Here is a 16,108-nt window from a genome sequence, read left to right as displayed (position 1 = left end):
GATCACCTAGACTAGAGTGAAACCCTACCTTGAAAAACAAAAGAATAAAAATAAATTTAAAAAATAGTGATCAATACCTTTCACATACACCTGTTAGCTATTTGTCAGTCTTATTTTGAGAAATATCTGTTTAGTCCTTTACTCACTTCATGCTTTTTCTCCTATTGAGTCCTTTACTTGTGAGGTGATATTTGATATCATTCACTTAAGATTCATAACCCTGGTGGAATATCTCACAGTTGGATCAGGCTCCAATGATGTATGTAGTAAGCATTAATTTCCTCCCAACCTCTTCTATCCCCCCTTCTTTTTTTGTACAAAGAAGAAACCATCATATGGGAGAATCATTTTTTTCTCAAATGCAAAATGTACTTTTTGGCTTGTAGCCAAAAAGATAGGCAAGCCACAAATATCTTATGTTCATGACATAGACGTAAGAATTTTATTAGAAGGTGATACAAAATTACAAGATTTTCAAAAGGATCATTCACTAAAAAACAGGGGGAAGCTGGAAAGAAGCCATATGAAGACTAGGGAAGCCAGAATGCTTGACTTACAACTTTACCACCATCACGGTGCTGTGAAGGGATCAGTCCAAAAGACCTTCTTGTATTTATTTAATCGCACTCTCTCCCAAACATTTGGACACAAGTGCCAAAATAATGGTATTTATGACGTCAGACTTATAATTGCCAGAAAGTAGTAAAGAATGCCAACTTGGTCTCTGATACCTATGTAAGTCCTAAGGGGGAGATGAGCTCATGAATGCATGTATATATAGATCATTACAAAGCTGAATTAAAATACATTAAACATAGAAGTTGGAGGTAAACCCCTCAGGGTTATCCAACATAAAAAGAAAAGCAAGAACAACTTGAACGTTTAAAGAGAAGAGAACCTAAGATGCCCACGGACTGGGGCAAAGTTAGGAGGCATCCTTCAAGCACATCTTATATAAAGCTTATATAAGCTTATGAAAGCCCTGGCACCTCCCTGCTATGAATGGATGAAAATTTAGGAGGAGGTATTTGTTTTATCCTTCTTTTTGTGGTCTTCACAGCCCCCTGGACCCAAGAGGCTCCAGTAATAGATACCTGAGTTGGAGTAAACTAAAACAGAGGCAAAGATCCTAATTCATCTATAAAATCTTCTCTAAAGGGTAAGTTTTGATGATTTACCACCCTTTGCATGCTTTAATTACTTAGCAAAGTACATGCTTTTGGTTAGACAGCTGGAAACTTTACTGTTTTGTTTTGGAATGAGCATCTACAGTCACAAGAGGACCGGTGAAAGTAACAACGGTACTCTTCCCCATGCATAATCCAGAAGTTTCACCTCCAGGAGTAAGCAGTAAGCCAGCCCAGGGGGTACTTATGGGTTGGCATCGACACAGGATCAGGACCAAGAGGAAAACCTTAATGATCTTCAGGTAGAGCGAAGTCGCCACCAGTGAAAGGGAAGAGTGGTGCAGACTCATGTAAAGATGTAACAGCTGAAAACTAATGTAGGAAGAAAGCCCGGACAAGGAAGAGCACTGGAAAGGAAGACACCAGGGGCAGGAAGGAAATTCACAGGCAGTCTGCGGTTCATGATCCATGGTGCAGAAAAAGGATTGTATGCACGAGATGGTTCTATGAAATAATCTAAGATGACAGAAAAAGAGATCCTAACCCTCAAAAAAAAAAAAAAAAAACTGCAATGGCATTCATTTTTTTGTTTGTTGTTTTGTTTTTAGTTTTGGGGTTTTATTTATTTATTTATTTATTTATTTATTTGAGAGCGACAGACATAGAGAGAAAGACAGATAGAAGGAGAGAGAGAATGGGTGCGCCAGGGCTTCCAGCCTCTGCAAACGAACTCCAGACGTGTGCGCCCCCTTGTGCATCTGGCTAACGTGGGACCTGGGGAACCGAGCCTCGAACCGGGGTTCTTAGGCTTCACAGGCAAGCGCTTAACCGCTAAGCCATCTCTCCAGCCCAGTTTTTGGGTTTTTGAAGCAAGGTCTCACTATAGCCCAGGCTGGCCTCAAATTCAGTGATCCTCCTGCCTCAGTCTCCAGAGTGCTGCTGTCATTTAAGGCAAAAGCCAGCTTGCCAGGTTGGTATTCCTTATTGTTTGCTTATTTGTTTGTTTCAAGGTAGGGCTCACTCTAGCCCAAGCTGACCTGGAGCTCACTCTGTAGCCCCAGCTAGCCTCAAACTCACAGTGATCCTCCTGCCTCAGTTTGCTGAGTGCTGGGATTAAGTGGGCATGACACAATGCCAGGCTTACTGTTGCTTTTGATAGGAAATAACTACTTTTGTAGTTGTTGTTGTTTTTCCAGGCAGAATTTCACACCAGTCTAGGCTGACTTGGAATTCACTATGTAGTCTCATTGTGACCTCAAACTCATGGTGATCCTCCTACCTCTGCCTCCCAAGTGCTGGGATTAAAGGCATGCGCCACAACACCTGGCCCATAACTACTTAAAAAAAAAAAAAAACGACTATTTTTAAAGCTATTGAAAGTAAAGAAGAATCACAAATGTAAACACTAAGAGTAAAAAGTGGTGAACAGTGGTGGTAAAAATTATAGTGCATAGGTATACGTTTTGAATATGTTAAGAATGTCTATTGACTGCCAGAATTATCATGAACAAAATCAAGAAGAGAAGATCTTGAAATGCTGCTTTGTTTTTTCTTATGATCTCAACTCTGCACCCTCAAGCTTAAACCCTTGAATCTCAAACCCAAACCAGTTAGTGGGGATGACTGATTCTCCACATAGGGGCTTAGGGTCACAACAAATTCATCCCAGTTCATCCTGAAATATTAAAACAACCTTCTGAGCCCTAAGAAGCTGGGTAATTTTTTTTAAATAATAGTTTATTTTCATTTACTTATTTATGAGAGAGAGAATAATGGGTGTACCAGGGCCTCCAGCCACCACAAACGAGCTCCAGAGGCATGCGCCACCATGTGTATCTGGCTTACGTTGGTACTGGGGAGTTCAACGTGGGTCCTTAGGCTTTGCAGGCAAGCGCCTTAACCACTAAGGCATCTCTCCAGCCCAAAGTTGGGTAATTCTATCTGAAAGCCAAATGGGCCTCCATGACTGAAAGAAGAGTTTATTCTGTAATAGAACTGTGAATTCTGAGTTATTCAACATCAGGCACATTCGCTCTCAGAAAGATTAATAAATGGTAAAATAGTAAGTAAACAGTGAGATAAGTAAAATGAGAAAGCACACTGCCTTGGAATTCTGCATCCATTTAATTTCAAAGACTCATTAATGTGAAAGGCCTAGTACTTGTCAAATAGCAAACTATGATGATAACTAATTTCAGACCAATTTTCTTCAAAGGGTAGGAAATTTAAATCTTGTTCAGAGCTTTTCTTCCCTATGAGAAACTAAAATGAAATGAGAACCAAATCTAGACAGGAAAGTTTTCTGTCAGTTTTTTGCATCTTATGGTACAAAGAACTGGTCATCAGAGTATCATTTTACTAATGGTTGGGTTTTAGTTGGCTCATTTAGGTTTCATCTTGTGTAAGCAGAACATCTTGTGTTTGCCTGTTCTTTTCTTTGAAGTGAATCCATATTTAGAGCCACTTGTGATTTCTCTTTATTTTTAGGGTAACAGAAATATTAGCTAAGATGCCTTGGAATTAAACATATTCAGCAGCCTAATTTTTAGATATTTTATTTTGGCTGTGTTATTTATGTGTTGGTGTTTTAACCACCTTTTTACAGTAACTTCATTTGTGAACTGTATTATCCTAAGTGACTAAATTTAAAAAAAAATTTTTTTATTATTTATTTATTTGAGAGCGACAGACACAGAGAGAAAGACAGAGGGAGAGAGAGAGAATGGGCGCGCCAGGGCCTCCAGCCACTGCAAACGAACTCCAGACGCGTGCGCCCCCTTGTGCATCTGGCTAACGTGGGACCTGGGGAACCGAACCTTGAACCGGGGTCCTTAGGCTTCACAGGCAAGCGCTTAACCGCTAAGCCATCTCTCCAGCCCCTAAGTGACTAAATTTTATGTTGTCTGCAGTCATTAAGAGAATCAGGACAGTAAGGTAGACATGTATCCATGCTTAGAGAAATGACACTCTGTGTGTGTGTGTGTGTGTGTGTGTGTGTGTGTGTGTGTGTGTAGTTTATTCTAAAAATCAACATTAGCTGGGTGTGGTGGCAAATGCCTTTAATCCCAGCACTCACCCGGCACTTGCAGAGACTGAGGTAAGAGAATCTCCATGATTTCAAGGTCTGTAATAAAAATGTGAGACCTGGCCTCAAAAAACAAAAATGCTGGGGCTGGAGAAATGATTTAGTGGCTAAGGTACTTTCTTGCAAAGCCAAAGGACCTAGGTTCAATTCCCCAAGACCCACGTAAACCAGATGCACATGGTGACGCATGTGTCTGGAGTTTGTTTGCAGTGGCTGGAGGCCCTAGCATGCCCATTCTCTATCTACCTCTCTCTCTCTCTCTCTCTCAAATAAATAAATAAATAAATATTTTTTTCAGTGCTGGAAAGATGGCTCAGCAGTTAAAGGTGTTACTTGCAAAGCATAATGGCCTAGGTTCTATTTCCCAGTACTCATGTAAAGCCAGATAAAGTGGCTCATGCATCTGTAGTTGGTTTTCAGTGGCAAGGATGCCTATGTGCCTGTTCATTATTTACTTTCTCTCTTTCTCTCTCTCTCTTTGCAAATAAATAAGTAAAAATATTCCCCCAAAAAACAAATCAACATTAACTTCATCATTACTTGTTTGGAAATAATGTGCCTAACCCATCCACCTTGCTTTATGCCACAAAAAGGGAGTGTCCGTTAACCTTTTGCCTCAAGATTACCACCTATTTTTGCTGACCTAATTTAACATATGCATTCTTCCATAAGACAAAAGAGCAATTTGACTATTCATATGCATTTTGGGGGGAGGGTTGAGATAGCATCTGACTTTGCAGTCCTGGAAGGCCTAGACCTCATTATAGAGACTAGGATGGCATCAAGCTTGCAGCAGTTGCCCTGCCTCTGCCTCTGAAGTGCGTGGATTACAGGAGTCTACCACCATGGCTAATGTGAGTAAGCATTTTGCTGAGCAGGAGTAAGGAAGATAGTTTCATCATCAGACTAATCCTAATCCTGAGTGAGTATGGTATTTGTTTTCATGCATAGCACCTTGTTTCTGGAAATTTGAAGTCTTGATTTACAAACGTGGAGATGCTGACTTTGGGTTATGGTTGCTTCCTAACAGTTCAGTGTGGTAATATATGTAAAACTAAACATAATAGGTCCTAAATTCTTTTTTGGAGGGAGGGGAGGAGTTTTCGAGGTCGGGTCTCACTCTAGTCCAGGCTGACCCATAATTCACTATGTAGACCCAGGCTGGCCTCAAACCCAAGGTGATCTGCCTACCTCTGCCACTCAGTGCTGGAATTAAACAGGCACGAGCCACCATACCTGGCCAGTCCTAAATTCTTACTTCTCTCCCCTCATCTATAATATTTAAGTAAAATGTTCAAGATTAGCATGACCCATAGTTGTCTGTGTTGATTTTGATCTAGTAATTCTAAATCAATCTTATAAATGCAGCCAAGACACAATTGTTTCCAATTTAGGTGACTGAATGAGTCAGGGTCCTAGTTGTTAAAAATTCAGGGTGTGGTAGCACATGCCTATAGTCACCACAGAGGTAGGAGGATCCCCATGAGTTTGAGGCCACCCTGAGACTACATAGCGAATTCCAGGTCAGCCTAGAAAAACAAAAGAAAAGTAAAGAAATTCAGACTGGAGGCAGAAATACAGGGCACGGAACTCCAGGGAAACACTGAAGTCTTACACAATTTGTCACCACATCTGCCCTATAAAGTAACCTTCAAGGGAGACTACAAATACTGGGAAGAAAAGGAAATTAGAGAAAGAAGGAAAGAAGGGAGGGAAGAAAGAAGTAGTTAAAAATAAAAATTAAGCCTGCCGTGGTGGTACAAGCCTTTAATCCCAGCAGAGGCAGAGGAAGGAGGACCCTGTGAGTTTGAGGTCACCCTGAGACTACATAGTGAATTTCAGGTCAGCCTGGGCTAGGGTGAAACCCTACCTTGGGCAAAAAAAAGAATTAACTGAAATGATGGTAGCCCCTCACTTGGGCAACAGAGGCAGGAGGATGTTTAGTTTGAGAAGATCCTAGTCTATAGAGTTCTAGGACAACCTGACCTACAAGGCAAGATACCTTTTAGAAACAAACAATCATAGTAGAGATGGGGAGATAGCTCAGCAGTTAAAGTTGCTTGCTTACAAAGCCTGCAGACCTGGGTTTGATTTCCCAGTACCCAAGTAAAAAGGCAGACATTAAATGTAGCACATATGTCTGGAGATTTTTGCAGCATCAGGTGGTCCTGGTTGGTGTACCAATACTCTCCCTCTCTCTCATGCAAATAAATAAAAATAAACAAATAAAAAACATAATAGTAAAAAGCATAATTTTAAAAAAAAAAGATAGGAATTAAGTCAGTTGGCCAGAAGTCCTTAAGCAAACAAACAGAATACCTATGGCTCTGGGAGTGTGGCTCAGTGGCCGAGTTGTAGCCAAGCATGTGTTCAATCTTAGGTTCCCCAGCATGGAAAAAAAAAAGTCAGAAGAGTTTCATGAGAAATAAATACTTGAGTCTCAGCCTTCTGCTACCAGTCTTAAAGAGCCATGAGTTTTTCAGAAACAGGGCAAAAAAGAAAGCACTCTCACTCCTGAACAGCCTCCCCTCCTCTCCAGCTCTCAATTAATGTAGGCCATGTGCCCTCTAACTGAAAGCCAAATAGTTCATCTTCTGTCTTCCCAGTCTCTCTGCAGCAACTTCTCTTAGAGAGAATCAGAGGAAAGGGTACAGCCTGACACGAGGCTGAAGGGTGTCTCTAACCAGGAAAGAGAGGAAGCCCAAACACTCCTCCAAACGACTGGTGGCTTGGTAGTTTGAAGAGTATTTGATTCCCTTTATTGTCCCACGTCCCATGCCTAATAATATGAAATCCTAAAAGAAAACTGGGTAAGTCATTTTCTGAATCCCTGGGTAATTAGAGAGTCACCACAAAACAGAAATGACACTCTCACTATCGTTGAACCATTTCTATTTTGTGATAACTTTCTAATTGTTTTTCCCCCACTGTGTAATTTTATTGGTACAAATTTTTTAATTGTAGAATAACATACATATAAGAAAGTGCACCAATAATCCCATGAATTTCTGTCTCTCTCTTGCTCGCCTCCACCCCTCCCAGCTCCATGCTAGGGGTCAAGGCCAGAACCTTGTGGCTGAACTTCTGTGAGCTACATCTCCATTTCTGTTTTCCGTGCATGTTTATATCCTGACACACCTGCCTGCTTCACTCAAGTCAAGATGTAGGAACCGCTTAGCACAGGGTGGCCTCCTGATGCCCTGTCCGAATCAGTAAACCCTTTGATTTTGAACTTTGTATAAATGGAACTGTATACTATGCATGCACTTTTTTTGTGTGTGTTTGGTGTATTCTGATTAAAAATCAAGTCAACGGCTAGGCGTGGTGTGCCACGCCTTTAATCCCAGCACTCAGGAGGCAGAGGTAGGAGGATCCCCATGAGTTCAAGGCCACCCTGAGAATACATGGTGAATTCCAGCTCAGCCTGGACTAGAGTGAGACTCTACCTTGAAAAAACAAACAAACAAAATCAAGTCAATATGATTTATCCATATTTTTTCATGTGTCAGTAATTTGTCATATGATATTCTATTGCAGTGACATACTACAATTTATCTGTCCTTGTTGATGAAGTTTTGTGTTGGTTTCATTATCTGGCTAGTAAGGAGGAAGTGGTCTTGAACAGCTCCTCTGTGGACTCTTTACTCCCTGTAGAACTTGCAGCAACACAATGCTAGGGAAGATTTACGGGACTCAGTTCAACTTGTTCCATGTCAGTGATTTGACTTTCTTTGATACTAGAATCTCCAGGAAGATAGAATCCACTGTTGCTCAAAATTAAAACAGAGAGAAGGAAATGCACAGGCAAGTTAGTGTAAAATCTTAAAACTTACAATTCCCGTTTTATAGAGACATCTGGTCATCTTAAGTTAAGTGGTTAAATAAGTAGTGCTTACCTGATTATAGACTTTGCCTCACTGGAAATCCTCATTGCTTTTTGGAAATGACTTCAAGAGAATCATCACATCCCCTGAAGAGGAGGTTAAATCATAGCACCAAAGGCAAATAGCAGGGCCAAGATCAAAAGCAGAGCTGACTCAGTATTTTTCCTAAAGGGGCGTTGTTGTTAGTACTTTGTTTTATTTTATTTATTTTTTATGAGAGAGAGAGAGAGAAAGAAAGAGAGAACTGGCATGCCAGGCCTTCCAGCCACTGCAGTCGAACTCCAGACGTGTGGGCATGTGTGACATTGTGCACTTGCATCACTTTGTGTGTCTGGCTTACGTGGGTTCTGGGGAGTCACACTTTGGTCCTTAGGCTTCACAGGCAAGCACCTTATCCATTCAGCCATCTCTGTAGCCCTGTTGTTGCTGCACAAAGAGTCCAAGACTCGAGGCACACCACAGCACTGAGGAAACTATGCAGTGCATCTCAGTGTTGGCTGTGGTCCGAGCATCTTTACAAGTCATCCCACTGAGGACTCTTGCATTTTGATTCCTTCTTCCATCTTCTGTAAATTCTTTGCTTTTATGGTGACTTTATTTTATTTTCACAAATGTGTGAAGTCATGGACATTGAAGCTTGTTTCTTTGAGCTGTGGAATCTACAATATTAGTAACCCAGGTAATTAAGTACTCAATATCCTTTTTCAATTTTTATATATAGATCATCTGGGAAACTGCTAATTAAAATAATCACTGATGATAATTAGCAAATTATTTGCTCAACAGTATTTGTTTATTATGGACATTTAAATTTCTATCTGCAAGATGAAGGTGGTCTTTTTAAATCAGGTGTTTGTTTTGGTAATGTTGGCTTATTTCTCACTCTAAACTTATTTAGTTGTGACGGGTGCATATTCATTGGCGCACTATCACCATTGGCATCAGAATATAATCATTTTCTTTTCTTTTTTCTTTTTTTTTTTTTTTTTTTGGTAGGGTCTTGCTCTAGCTCAGGCTTACCTCGCATTATGTAGTCTCAGGCTGGCCTAGAACTCACGGTGATCCTCCTACCTCTGCCTCCCCAGTGCTGGGATTAAAGGCGTGCACTACCACACTGGCTTTAATTAAGTTTATGCTTTAGGAAGTTTGAAAGGCTTTGTGATAAGTTATATAAAGTCTTAGAACCTTATAAATTAGTCATCTAAGCCAGGCATAGTGGCAACTCCAGCTCTGGGAGGCTGAAGCAAGAGGACTGGATTTTGACCAGCCTGAGTTTCTAGGGAGACCCTGTCTGAACAACAATAATTAGTGGGCAGAAGTTTTCTCCCCTGAGTTCTACAGGCTCTTTTCATGCTGGTGGTTGTTTGCTTTTTGCTGTGTGGACGCTTTCAAGATATTAAAAAAAAAAAAAAAGTTGCCAGGTAGAGTAAAATATTGCAAATAATATGGAAACTATGAACAATGGCTGTAAGCCAAATTCTAAACACCAGTTCTTCAACTAAAACCAGACTTCTCAATCTTCAGTTTTTAGCAATCATAGTAGAAGTTTACTTTTTTCAAAATGCAAAAAGGCTGGAGAAATGGCTTAGCAGTTAAGACACTTGTCTGCAAAGTGTAAGGACCCAGGTTCAATTCCCCAGAACCCACGTAAGTCAGACACACATGATGGCACTTGTGTCTGGAATTCATTTGGGCCCATTCTCTCTCTCTCTCTCTCTTATAAATAAAACAAAATATTAAAAATTTTAAAAGCCAAAAGGTTTATATGATCTGAAGAGAAACCAGGGTAAAAAGCAATTTTGTTTGTTTGCTTGCTTGTTTGCTTGTTGTTTGAGAAAGAGAGGAAGAAACAGAGTATGGATTTGTCAGCCTCTTGACACTGCAATCAAACTCCAGACACAATGCGCCACCAGCCTGTGTGTCTGGCTTCAGAAAATTGAACCCGGATTGTCAGGCTTTATAAGCAGTGTCTTTAATCACTGAGCCAACTCTTCAGGTGGTAGTTTTTAAAGATATGGCGAGAGTTTGCCTGTGTCCCCCCACATTAAGGACTGGATAAAGGAAGCTTATGTGATGAGATGTACCTCCTCATTCATGTTCTGGAAGCATTCTTGTTCTAAGACAGAATGAGCACCGCCAAGGGCACAGTTGAGAGAGCAAGGGTAAGTAGTTGGAGGACTGGGCAGCAGGCAGAGAAGTGCATGTATTTAGTAGATCCATAAAACACCAGTAGTTTATCTCATTACTGGGAAGGACACATTTTGCTCTCCTGAGTTTTCTTGACACCTTAGCAACGTGTGGAAAAAGTCACAGTGCTGGGCTGTCCCTCTTCCAGTGCCAGCAGCATCCCGGCTTTCCTGAACATGCCTTTTCTTCTGCAGTCAGCTTGTGGGTAAATTGAGATTCTGTTGCAAAAAAAAAAAAAAAGAAAAGAAAAGAAAAGAAAAGAAAAGAAAATAGAAAAGAAAAGAAAAGAAAAGAAAAGAAAAGAAAAGAAAAGAAAAGAAAAGAAAAGAAAAGAAAAGAAAAAGAAAAAGAAAAAGAAAAAGAAAAAGAAAAAGAAAAAGAAAAAGAAAAAGAAAAAGAAAAAGAAAAACAAACAAACATAAGAAACAAGAAAACTTACCTAGAGCTAGTTTGGGATTCCCAAGGCAGTGTTTAACTCGTTTCGGATCTCATTCTGCATTTACTCTTGGCTCACAGTTCCAGGGAAGAGAAAACCTGTCCATGCAGCTCCGGTAAGAGCGAGGCTTTCCTGAGCCTCGACATAGCACACATTCCTGTGGTGGGAGGCCCTGAGCCTGCGGCCGGCCTCCCCATTCATTCAAAGGAGAGGAAAGTGGATGACCTTGCCTCCCGCAGGTGAAGTCGAGCAGGTCCCGTAAGTGGATTGATGTGTTCCATGAATGGAGGTTTGGTTGCTGAGGGCCGTGAGCTGTCTTCTCTCCCATGGTTCCCTCTGTTCCCCCACCCCACCCATGTCTCCTGAGCTCACAGCTGAGAAAAGGTCTCTCATCCAGGGTTGCTTTTCTATCTTCTCAGTGATAGTATCCCTCTCCCCGCCCCCTTTTAGCTCTGAAGAATTGTTGCTTTCTTTGTCAGTGTCTGTTTCCTTGCCTATCCAACACATTCCATTGTTTGAGCATTTCCTGTGTCCCTATGCTTGTGCACATCTGAAAAAGAAATGCAAGCTTTGTAGCAAAACAACTTAAATGCATACTTTGTAAAAGTATAAAGACGTGATGCAGCTGATCTTGTTATTATTAGATTATGTTAGCAGAAGGTTTAAGATTCTGAAAGTGCGTACAGATTTCTTTTAAAAGCTACCAACAAACTTCTTATAGGAACCCGTTTTGTGAGGTTTTTGATTTTTGTTCTTACATATTATTTACAGTAATACCAAGTGTGCCTCAGGAATGTTATGCATATGTTCATGAAATGGAAATTTAATAGATTAAGGCTTTAGATTGATGTTTTTTTAAATCTGTAAGTAATCAGTTATATTTATCCATAGAAATGATTTTACATATGTTAGCAGAATTGATAAAAACATTCCTCAGTATCACAACTGAAATTAATGAAAACCTGCAGGACTCAGGTATGTGGGTAGTGGGCAGTGGTGGCATACTTCCTAGTACATGAGGAAGCTCGCAGCTAGGTACCCAGGATTTTACTCCCCCCCCCCACTTCCCAAAACAAAGCACAGAGCAAAATTCCAGATCACATGAGTGAGGGTGGGAGGAAGAGGAGATGCTTGCTGGTCCTTATCACTCTTTGGTAACCACATCCCATCAGGGCTTTGCTTTAAAGTTCATAACTATTGTTAAACCCTTTTGAACAATGTAGAGAATGAGGAGAGAGGTGTTGTCCCCTGTTTTCTCCATCCCTTTGCCTTTCCGTGACTTCAGCGGTCCTTAGCATTGACAGACATAGCACTGCAGTTCCCTTTTGGAGGGACGGGCTGCTCTGAATCACCCACACTTTTATGTCATGAGATCATCCATTTGGTGAGTAATGACATCAATTTTCCAGAAGGCCAGCTGACTAGGGATAAAGATAAAGTCTGTGACCACAACGAAGGCCTTGGAATAGCATCTGATACATAATAAGTATTTGTTGTCCCAAAGTCATTAACTGTCCCCTTCATACCAACTGTGCCTCCAACTGGAATAGATCACGAAGGAGCAAGTTTTATTTGTTTTTGTTTGCATTGTAGTTACAGTCTGGTCTTAAAAGTATTGAGTGACTTTGCATTGCCAAAGTTAAGCAGATAAGGTTTACTTGCACATCCCAAGCCTTGCAAACTTTTATATATTTCCAACATATCCTTCAAGGCGATTGTGGAAAGAGTGCCTGGGCTGCTGACATGCCTGACATGGAAATGACAGCAGTGACACTCACTGAACTCTGTCAGGAGGTGTTAGTTACCAGAGATGCTTTAACTGCTCAAAAATGTTAACTAAATTCTAGAAAATCCTCATTAACGTCTGTCCTAAGATAACCAAAGCTTAGACAAACTCCATTAAGTCATCATTCCTTCTGTAGCAAACTGTTCCCACACATTTTGATGACTTCTACCTGGTTCCAACTCTCTACACTGTCACTGGGGCTATTAAAGGATCTATAATCACAGGTCCTACATTCCCTGGCAGAAACACTCGGGACAGATGACTGGGTCATGAGTGCTCTTTCCCAAGGAGGAAGAAATCTCCCTGACTTAAGGACTTCTAGATCTTTTTTTTCTGTCTCCTCCATGCAGCCCATTTACATGTATCCCTTTCCTGGCCCCTGTAGGCATGTGGGTTTTTTTTAATAATTTTTTTCTTTTTTGAGGAAATCACAGTAGTCTTTCAAAACCACTTTTCAAATACCACTTTATTTTTCAAATACATACTACATTTAAAAAAAATTCTTGGGGCTGGAGTGATGGCTTAGTGTTAAGATGCTTCCCTTCAAAGCCTAAGGACTCATGGTTTATTCTCCAGGTCCACACAAGCCAGACACACAAGGTGATGCAAGTGCACAAAATTGCACATTCACATGAGGTGGTGCACATGTCTAGAGTTTGACTGCAGTGGCTGGAGGCCCTGGTGTGCCAATTATCTCTCTCTTTTTCTCATTCTTTCTCTCATAAAAAAATAAAAATAAAATAAATAATTTCTTGGCCAGGCATGGTGGCACATGTCTTTAATCCCAGCACTCAGGAGGCAGAGGTAGGAAGATCACCATGAGTTCAAGGCCAACCTGAAACTACATAGTGAATTCCAGGTCAGCCTGGGCTAGAATGAGACCCTACCTTGAAAAAGCAAAATAAAATCTTTACACTGGCTAATTGGTAGAATGTTTGTCATGCATGCATGAAGCTCTGGGTTGCATCCTCATCACCTCATAAACCCAGTGTGGTGGTGTATGCCTCTAACTTCAGCCCTCCAGAGGTAGAGGATGAAGATCAGAAGTTCAAAGTTATCCTTAGCTACATGGTTAGAGTTCAGGACCAGCCTGGACTACAAGAGACCCTGTCTCAAAAAAAGAAACAAGTGGGGCGTGGAGACACACACCTTTAATCCCAGCACTCAGGAGGCAGAGGTGAGGCCAACCTGAGACTACATAGTGAATTCCAGGTTAGCCCAGGCTAGAGTGAAACCCTACCTCAAAAGAGAGAGAGAGAGAGAGAAAGGAAAAAGAAATACCTTATTCTAACCTTCATACTCTAAGGCAACAATCACTTTCTAATAACCTGTATTTATCTTCACCTCCCTAGTAGATAAACTACCTAGAGGCAGAGACTACCTCACCTATTTTATCTTCCCCTGTGGCTGGAGCATAAGACACAATGCCCTGAACATGTATTTGTTCACGTACCATAGATCGCAGGTACCAAGAAGGCCTGGCTCTGGTGAGGTGTACAAAACCAGATGCCTTCAGTCCCAGGATTTAGGAGCTCCACATTCCAACAAGTCAACCAGTAGCCCACAAGTAATTCATGAACAGTTGTAATTTGTCAGAAAGACATGAGGAAATCCAAACTTTTCCAAACTAGAAGAGTCTTTTTAAGGAAACAATAGATATATGAAGAATAAAGTGGGTGAGAGCTGGACATGGGTGCACGCCTTTAATCCCAGCACTCGGGAGGCAGAAGTAGGAGGATTGCTGTGAATTCGAGGCCAGCCTGAGACTACATAGTGAATTCTAGGTCAGCCTGGGCTAGAGTGAGACCCTACCTCAAAGAAAAGTAGGTAAAGGTGGGAAAGGAAGATGAAGAGCCCTCTGGGTAGAGAAATCTATACATGTGAGCCTCCTTCCTGGGAAGCAGCTCTGTAGGAAAGCAGGACAGGGTCTCAGGACTGGGTTTATTCATGAGTCTGGGCTGAGAAATGTTTCAGACTAGGAAAATAGAGGAAATTCAGTAGGTATGAAAAAGATGACCCACCCCAAACAAATAGGGATATAGCAAGTTCACTTATTATACAATGATTGAAGCAGGAGGCTTCACTCAATAGGAAGTTACAAGACCTGGCTTGTTTTATTTCACTGATTAGTTACAGTTCGTATGTAAGAATAACTCTAAAAATTGTATATTATACTCAGTTTAATTCCTGGAAACAAAAATAAATAGTTTTACCTTTTTAAAATATATCTTTTATTTATTTGCAAAGAGGGAGAGACACGGAGAGAATGGGCGTGCCAGGGCTTCTTGCCACTGCAAGTGAACTCCAGATGCAATCACCATTTTGTGCATCTGGCTTTACATGAATACTAGGGAACCAAACCCAGACCATCAAGCAGTTTTAACTTTTTCATTAGTGATGCATTTGTTCTTGAAAAGAAATTTAAAAAGTCGAGTGTGTACCTCAGCAGTGGAGTTTAAAGCCCAGCATCAGGCTGACTCAAATTAAGAGTATTAGGTTAATTCTCAGCATGAAAGAGAGGGGTGGGGGTTGAGGGTGTGTGAATTAACTTTACAGAGAGAACCTTCCTACACCTGGCTGCCCAGGTCCCCAGAGAAGGAACAATTCTTAGTCTTGGGTCCACTCAGTGATCCTCTAAGCATGTTCAGGCAAACTTGTGCTAAGCATTGGGTTAAACTCGGGACCTCTTGCCTGGAAGTTTTCTATGTCTGAGCTAAAGCCCCAGCCCTCTTTATACTTTTAATTTATCTTTAAATATTTATTTATTTGTTTAAGAGAGAGAGCATGGGAGAGAACAGCCCTAAAAATGAACTCCAGGCTCATATGCCACTTTGTGTATCTGGCTTTATTTGAGCACTAGGGAAATGAACATCAGGCTTTGCAAGCAAGCATCCTTAATCCCCCTAAACCATCTCTTCAGCCCACGTTTTATTTTATTTAGGGACCGGTTCTCACAAAGGTTGCCCAGTCTGACTTTGAACTCATATGGTAGTCCAGACAGGCCTTAAACCTAGCGTTCTTCTGCCTAAGCCTCCTGAGTGGCTAGTCTTGTAGTCCTGAACCACCAGAGCTGCTGCTAGGCACTGGATTCTTGTCTCAGAACCATGCAGCCGCTCCTCCCTCTTGTCTTCTCGTTTAATTAGAAAGCTTCGTTTCTTCATGGAAAAGAATGTGTTCTAAAGCTATTTAATATTATCTTATTATATGAATGTCAGTCAAGGCACCTCTATACCACGGTCAATAATTTGCACTTTGAACATTTTCCATATTTAAAAACATGTCTGTAAGACAATTTCCCGGAATATAAATTGCTGAATCATGAGTATGTACATTATATTTGAGTGATATTGCTAAATTGATTTCTAAAGTATTTTATAAATGTACGATATTGCCAGAAATTAGTTCCCCTTTTTTCCAACAGTTTCACCAGTACTGTATTTTGAGTATTTTCTAGATCCAGCAGGCTGAAAAAATGTCTTACTATTTTAAGTTGGATCTCTCTTATAAGTGAAGTTGAACAGCATTTGTTATATCTGAGCCATTTGTATTTTTTATGTGAACTGTCTTTTTATACTCTGTCCATTTTTCAAAAAGTAGGGGCCA

The 16,108-nt window shown here is 40.8% G+C and overlaps 1 protein-coding gene across 1 annotated transcript in view; it reads left to right on the top strand.

Moving 5' to 3' along the window:
- Window positions 1–1,139: 1,139 nt before the first annotated feature.
- Window positions 1,140–16,108, top strand: part of Slc39a10 (solute carrier family 39 member 10) — a 121,371-nt gene continuing 106,402 nt past the window's right edge. Inside the window, exon 1 of the mRNA XM_045147281.1 lies at window positions 1,140–1,159. The gene's annotated coding sequence lies outside the window, so the exon portion shown is untranslated. The remainder of the gene's footprint in view (window positions 1,160–16,108) is intronic.

This window comes from Jaculus jaculus, chromosome 4, assembly GCF_020740685.1.
Source record: "Jaculus jaculus isolate mJacJac1 chromosome 4, mJacJac1.mat.Y.cur, whole genome shotgun sequence".
Lineage (NCBI taxonomy): Eukaryota > Metazoa > Chordata > Mammalia > Rodentia > Dipodidae > Jaculus > Jaculus jaculus.
The sequence above is the reverse complement of the archived record's forward strand: the minus strand, read 5'-3'. Positions and strand labels throughout refer to the sequence as shown.